Consider the following 6,875-nt stretch of genomic DNA (forward strand, 5'->3'; position numbering starts at 1 on the left):
CAGCTACGTGCGCCGCCTGCGGGGACGGAAACTGTAGCGCCTGGAAGGTCCGGGAACAGGATCCTTGTCCAGGTCTAGAGGAGGAAGCTGACCATTTGCTTCTTCACTCTCGGGGTCTCGGAGGTGGTAAGTCTTCAGGTCCGAGATATGTACTGGCCCAGTTTCTTCGCCCGTGTCACAACGACGAAGCCTGTAAGTGAGGCCGGAGGAGCACGCACTTACCTCAAAGGGGCCATCCCACTTATCTGCGAGTGAAGCTACAAAGCCACGTGACGCATCACTAAGCGGGTGAGTCCGTCGAAGGACAAGATCACCGACACTGTAGGTGAGATTCCGTCGTCCACGGTTGTACTGGCGAGCCTGGTCCAACCTTGCGACGTCCAAGTTCTCCCGAGCCGTCCGAGCTGCGACGTCCAGTCGGCTCTGGAGGTCCTCAGCGACCTTGTATAAGGAAGCTGGGTACTGCCATCCCGGAGGCCCAGGGCATTCTCTACTGGAAAAGGAGCCTCTCGTCCCAAGTTCAGGAACGCCGGGGTGAAGCCTGTAGATCTGTTGACCGTCGTCCGTGTAGCGAACGCCAGCTCAGTCAGGCGAAGATCCCAATCACGGTGGTGCTGACTAGTAAAAGCAACCAACATCATCTTCACGTTCTGTTTAACACGTTCGGTAGTATTAGCCTGAGGGTGATACGGGGAAGTCTTCTTGTGCTGAATGCCGAAGACAGCGCAAGAATCTGAGAACACCTTACTTGTAAAGTAGGTTGCGTTGTCAGTAATCAGCTGAGCGGGAAACCCGAACCGGCAAAAGGTGTCGAGTAGTCGATCGTTCCCATACTCTTTGGGAGGTCAGCGTCCTGAGAGGAAACAGCTCAACCCACTTTGTGAAATGGTCAGTAACCACGAACAGGTATTGGTTACCTCTAGGACTACGAGGAAAAGGTCCCATCACAAGCAACTATCTGCCAGGGCCTATTGCTCTGAACCGGCTGTAAGCGCCCGGGGGTAAACCACCACGAGGTTTTGCTCTCTGGCATATCGGACAAGTACGAACATACTTAGTTACGTCCTGCCTCATTCCTGGCCATGTCGCAACACGACATAACTTTTCATAAGTTTTCCTGCCACTGCTGTGACCTGCCAAGGCCGAGTCATGAAAGTAACGTATGAAAGACTTACGCAGCTTCCGTGGCACCACGACTCTGTATGGGGATGTACCGTCGTCGTCAACCGCCTGGGGTATGTACCTGAACAGGATGCCATCCTCGCCCAGCAGATAGGAGTCGTGCCGTCCGTCAGACGTTCCGGTGTCTGCCGAGACCTGCTCAGCTAACCATTGAGACACACGCTGACAAAGGCCGTCCGCTCTCTGAGCGTCTAGGAGCTGCTCTCTGCTCACGACCGTGCCCCAGGACGAGGATCCGTCCCGTGCCACTTGTGCTGCTGCCAGGACTTGAGAAGGCGCCTCGGTGCCTACCTCTTCCCCCTTCGGTAGAGGCGCACGGGATAGTGCGTCCGCTACCACGTTCGTGGAGCCCCGCCTGTACTCCACGTTGAAGGAGTAGCCTTGTAGCTTCAGGGCCCACCTGGCGAGACGTCCAGCTGGGTTGTGGAGCCGCTGCAGCCATGAGAGTGCCTGGTGGTCAGTCTGGACGGTGAAAGTGCTGCCATCCAGGTAGAGATCAAACCTTCTGAGAGCGAAGATGATCGTCAGGCACTCCTTTTCCGTGACGGAATAGTTCCGTTCTGCCGGATTGAGCGCGCGACTTGCAAAAGCCACTGGACAGAGAATAGCGTCATGCTCCTACAAGAGGACTGCGCCAACACCATAATCGCTAGCATCTGTTTGCACAACAAACTGTTTATTTAGGTCAGGCAAATATAGCCTGGCCGTATTAGCGATTGCATGAGATAGAGCTCGGAATGATTGTTCCTGCTGTTCTCCCCAATGCCAGCCTGTGTCTTTGCGCAACAACTGGTTAAGCGGCTGCGCTAACTGAGCACAATTAGGAATGAATTGCCGGTAGAAACCAACCATACCTAGAAAACGCTGCAAGACTTTTACGTTACCGGGAACCGCAAACTCCATGATCGCCTTTAGCTTGTCATCGCTAGGACTGATGGTGCCTCCGTCCACCACGAAGCCGAGGAGGCTGATCCTAGGCGATGCCAGCTGTACCTTGCGGGGGTTAATGGTTAGCCCCGCCTGTTTCATCCTTGCAAGGACGATTGACAGGTGTTTCAAGTGTTCCTGAAAATTTCTGGAAAACACTACGACATCATTCATGTACGCCATCGCGAAATTGTATTTCGCATCTCCTAATACAGTGTCCATCAACCGCTGGAAACTGGCTGGTGAGTTAGACAGACCGAAAGGCATCCGTACGAACTCGAACAGACCCCTATGACAGGTAAAGGCTGTCTTCGGGACATCCTCCGGGGCAACTTGGATCTGCAAGAACCCTCTGCTACAATCAATCGTTGAAAACACCGTAGCGTTGCCCAGGGAATACATGATTGATTCGATGGACGGGAAGGGATAAGAGTCCCTTACAGTTACTGCGTTAAGTCGACGACAGTCGACGCATAACCTTGCCGTACCATCACGTTTCGGAGCCAGGACGACAGGAAGCGCCCAAGGGCTCTGGGATCTCTGAACTGCACCGGTTTGGAGCATTTCTTCTAGAGCAGCGTCTAACAAAGCACGCTTATGTACGCTCAAAGGTCTTGGATTACAACGCCAGGGCCTAGCGTTACCCGTGTCTATGCTATGCTGTAACAGAGACGTCTTACCGGGTTTTTCCGTAAAGATACCGTCGTACTGCCGCAATACTTGTTGAAGCTGGCGGCGCCCCTCAGAGGACCATCGAATGGCACCAAGACAGTCGGGAGTGCAGACGGTTCGGTGGAGACTGCTGCAGCTTGCTGTGCTGTGCAATCGGCCGCTGCCGTGGCGAAGGGGAAGAACCCTGTCGAACCGTGGTATACGTATCCTCCATTGGGCAGGTCCAGCGCCAACTTGTGCCGGATGATGAAATCCCTGCCCAGGATAACGGGCACTGCCAGGCCAGAAAGGTGAATGAAGTGCTGCTTTCGCCGTCTCCCATCGAAACGGAGCCAGAGCACAACTGCAGATTGTGCTGGAATGACGTCATTGGAAGCAAGACGAAGGGTGACCTCAGTAGCCTGCAGAACTACTTGTCTTTGCAGGCAGTGCTCGTAAACACAGTCGCCGATGAGAGAAAGTGTAGCTCCCGTATCGATAAGGGCAATGTAATTTCTGCCCAAAATGCGAACTGCGATATTTGGTTCTCTGTCCTGAATGCCATTCCGAACAGAGAGAGCAAAAGGATCTAATGCGTCTTCTTTGGTTGTCTTGCTGCTTGCAGAGCCAGCTTTTGCATAATCAAGGCCGCTGCTAGCGACAGTTCGTTCGCTCTTTCGGCAGATAGCCGACGTCGTTAAGCGAGCGTTCATGGACATTGGCTGCGGCCGTTTCCCGTTGGCACATTACGGGTATTCGGACCTCGGTGCGGACAATCCCGACGGAAATGTTCGGGGCTGCCGCAATTCCAACAGCCGGCGGACCTTGGCGGCTGCGGGCGCGGCAGGCGCTGCCGTTCCCGCTGCCTGTCAGTAGTTTCGCCAGCTGTGTTGCCGGGTTGACCACTATAATTCGGCAGGACGGGTCTGTCATGACTCGTTCCTGCAGGGATCGCCCTCTGTCCATGACGGAAGGGATCAATTGCTCGGCGGGATGGCTCTGCATAAGGATTGCGGTGGTGCTCATCCTGTCCCACTGCAGGTAGGCGTTCGACCGAGGCTGCTCCCGCTGACCACGCACAGCGGGGTTCTAACGCCCATTCAGGCGGCGGCGGGGGCCGATATTCGAGTTCGGCTAGGAGGTCGCCCTGTATGGTACGAGCCTCCTGCGCCAACGCTTCAAGACTATCAAAGCGATCGGCTCGAAGGTAGGGCCGGAAGCGGGGGTGGCACTGACGGATAGCCCGTGCTACTCGCTGCTGCTCTGTTGCAGTTGGTTCTGCTCTGCTGTACAGCTCTTGCAGGGCCCGAACGAATTCTGCCAACGTCTCATCTGGATGCTGAGCACGTTTGTGCAGCTCCTCCAGGATACGATATTCGTAATCCGGGGGAAGGAATTCATCACAACACTTGTTCTTCAGATGTCTCCCAATCTCACTCTGGTCAAATTGCTGTCGTCCCGTACCATCACTCTGTGTCGCACAACATTTATGCAGTCGCCAAGGATTTCGGCATAAAGATCGTTTTTTCAAATGCTTTGAAGCTAAGCAAGTTAACACCATTTTCTTCTGTTTTTAAGGGATGCAATGTCAAGCACCGTGACCCGCTAGTGCCCTGTAACCGCTCTGTTGTCTATTCTATCCCCCTTGAATGCGGCTTTTGCTATGTAGGGCAAACGGGACGCTGCCTCAATGACCGTTTACGGGAACACTCGCGCAACAATGAACGGAGCTTTGTGTCGAGCGAACTCGTGCAGCATCTCCGTGAATGCAGAGGCTGTAAGCCGGTTTTCCCCGAGACCCAAGTTTTGTGCAAAGAAAAGAACACTTGGCGTAGGTTGCTCAGGGAGACCTGTGAGATTAGTACACGTGGCAACTGCGTAAGCAAGCCTTCCCTCCTTCCTCTTCCTCCTCTCCGGAGGTTTTTGAATATATAGAGCTCTGGTAAATAAAAAATTTTGCTGTGTTCGAGAATTCTTGTTGTGTCGTCTCTCTCCCTCCCCGTCTCGGGTACCGCCTCTCTCATCATGCACCAGCTTGTCAGCGCCCTGTCACTTCTTTCGATCATCTTACCAAATGCTGGAATTGTTAGTCTTCCCCACCATGCTCTATTGGATGGCCATGACCATGTTCTTCGCCAAGTCGCCCTCACAAACCTCTGCAAGATTGACTTCACTATTGCCCTCCTGGAGGCTGACATCTGCACTCTCAAGTATGCTCTCCGTCGCAAGGTCTCCCCTCCGGATCCGTTGCTGGGCTCTTCCACGAAGAATTTGCCATGGACCAAGGCCCGCCGTGTCCTCTCTATTCACAAGTCGGCTTTGATCAACCACACCAAGGACTTATATGCCATCTCAAACATCATCTGGACTGAAATCTTCGGCGACCGCTTCCGTTCCCACTCACTCTACCGTCATTGGTCTGCCCTCAAGAACACGCAATTTGCTAAGGCTTGGCTTCCCAAGAAGGCGCTGTTCTCAAAGGTTTGCACTCAACATGACAAGTCATGCCCCGATGTTCCCATTGTAAATCCGTCCAATGCTTTCATTTCTGTGCCTACTTCCCGCCTCCTTTCCTTAACTCCCAAGTATTGCCTACCTGTCAAGCCAACTAAGTTTGATGTCGCTGCTTCCCTTGCCAATGTTGCTTCTAAGATTGCCGATCCTGTAGACAAGAATGTTTTTGTAGAACGATGTATCTCGCGCGTCCCTAGAAGCTCATATGCAGTCAATGTTCGCACTAAAGCCTCCCCTGTTGTTAATGTACAGTCAGAGCTGCAGAGTTCTAACTTAATGTTGCTTGAATGTGACAAATCTGGTAAATTTGGTATTCTTCCCATGCCTATCTTTCACTCTAAAGTCCAGCTTGCTCTCTCCACTCTCTTTAAGCCCTTTGCGGGTTCCCTCAAGAAGTCCAAGGCTCTAATTCTTTCCATCCTTTCCAAAAATAACCACTCCTTGTTGAAACGTGTTGACAATTGCCGTGTCGACTCTCTTGCTGTCAAGTTCCTGCTCAAGGATCACAAAACTGACATGCCCCTGCGCGTTGTTGTTAGCGAGCGTGGCGCATGGCAAAGGTGTGTATCCGATTTCCTCCAACGTGTTCTCAAAACTTTGCCACTTCCCGGTTCCCTGTCTTTACGTAACTCCATGGAATTGATTGATTCCCTTAGACAATTCCATGGCACGCGCCACAGCATGTTTTCCCTTGATATCAAGGATCTTTATTACTCTATGAATGTCCCACTTCTTCTCAAGCGTATTTCAGATGTAATTGACAACAACTTGATTATGTTTCAGAACTCTGCAGGTATGCCTGTTGTTGATTTTTTGGCTATTCTTCGGTCCTATTTAACATCCACCGTCATCAATTGGGATAATCAGTCTTTCATTCAGGCTGAAGGTGTATGTATTGGGTCATCGGTAGCGCCGGTTTTGGCTGAAATCTATTTGAACGTTCTCGACAACACGATTCGGTCTTTCATCTCCCGTTTTGATGATGGTGTGTTATTTGTCCGAAGATACGTAGATGACATCATTGTTCTTTTTGATCCCAGTGTCTATTCAACGGAGAGTTTGGTCACCACCCTTACTTCCTTTGCCCCCGAGCTTAAATTCTCTGTTGAGTACCCCTCAGACAGTAAGCTGAAGTTTCTTGATCTAACAATTTTTTCTCTGTCAGGCATTTGTTGGTGTTACGGTAAGGATGGTGCCAAGCCTCTTCTGCCTCGTTCTAGCTCACACTCTAAGATTGTCAAATCCGGTATTATATCATCTTTGTTGAACGCTTCTATGACAAAAGTTGCTTCCATCATGTCAATTTCAGTTTGTTGCGCCAATGCTCCAGATTATGTTCTGCTGGGTATGGTTATGATGTCATTTCTGCTAGGGCTCTTATGTTGTTTCGAAAGCTATTTTATCACAACACTTGTTCTTCAGATGTCCCCCAATCTCACTCTGGTCAAATTGCTGTCATCCCGTACCATCACTCTGTGTCGCACAACATTTATGCAGTCGCCAAGGATTTCGGCATAAAGATCGTTTTTTCAAATGCTTTGAAGCTAAGCAAGTTAACACCATTTTCTTCTGTTTTTAAGGGATGCAATGTCAAGCACCGT

The sequence above is a fragment of the Ornithodoros turicata genome, chromosome 4 (assembly GCF_037126465.1).
Source record: "Ornithodoros turicata isolate Travis chromosome 4, ASM3712646v1, whole genome shotgun sequence".
Lineage (NCBI taxonomy): Eukaryota > Metazoa > Arthropoda > Arachnida > Ixodida > Argasidae > Ornithodoros > Ornithodoros turicata.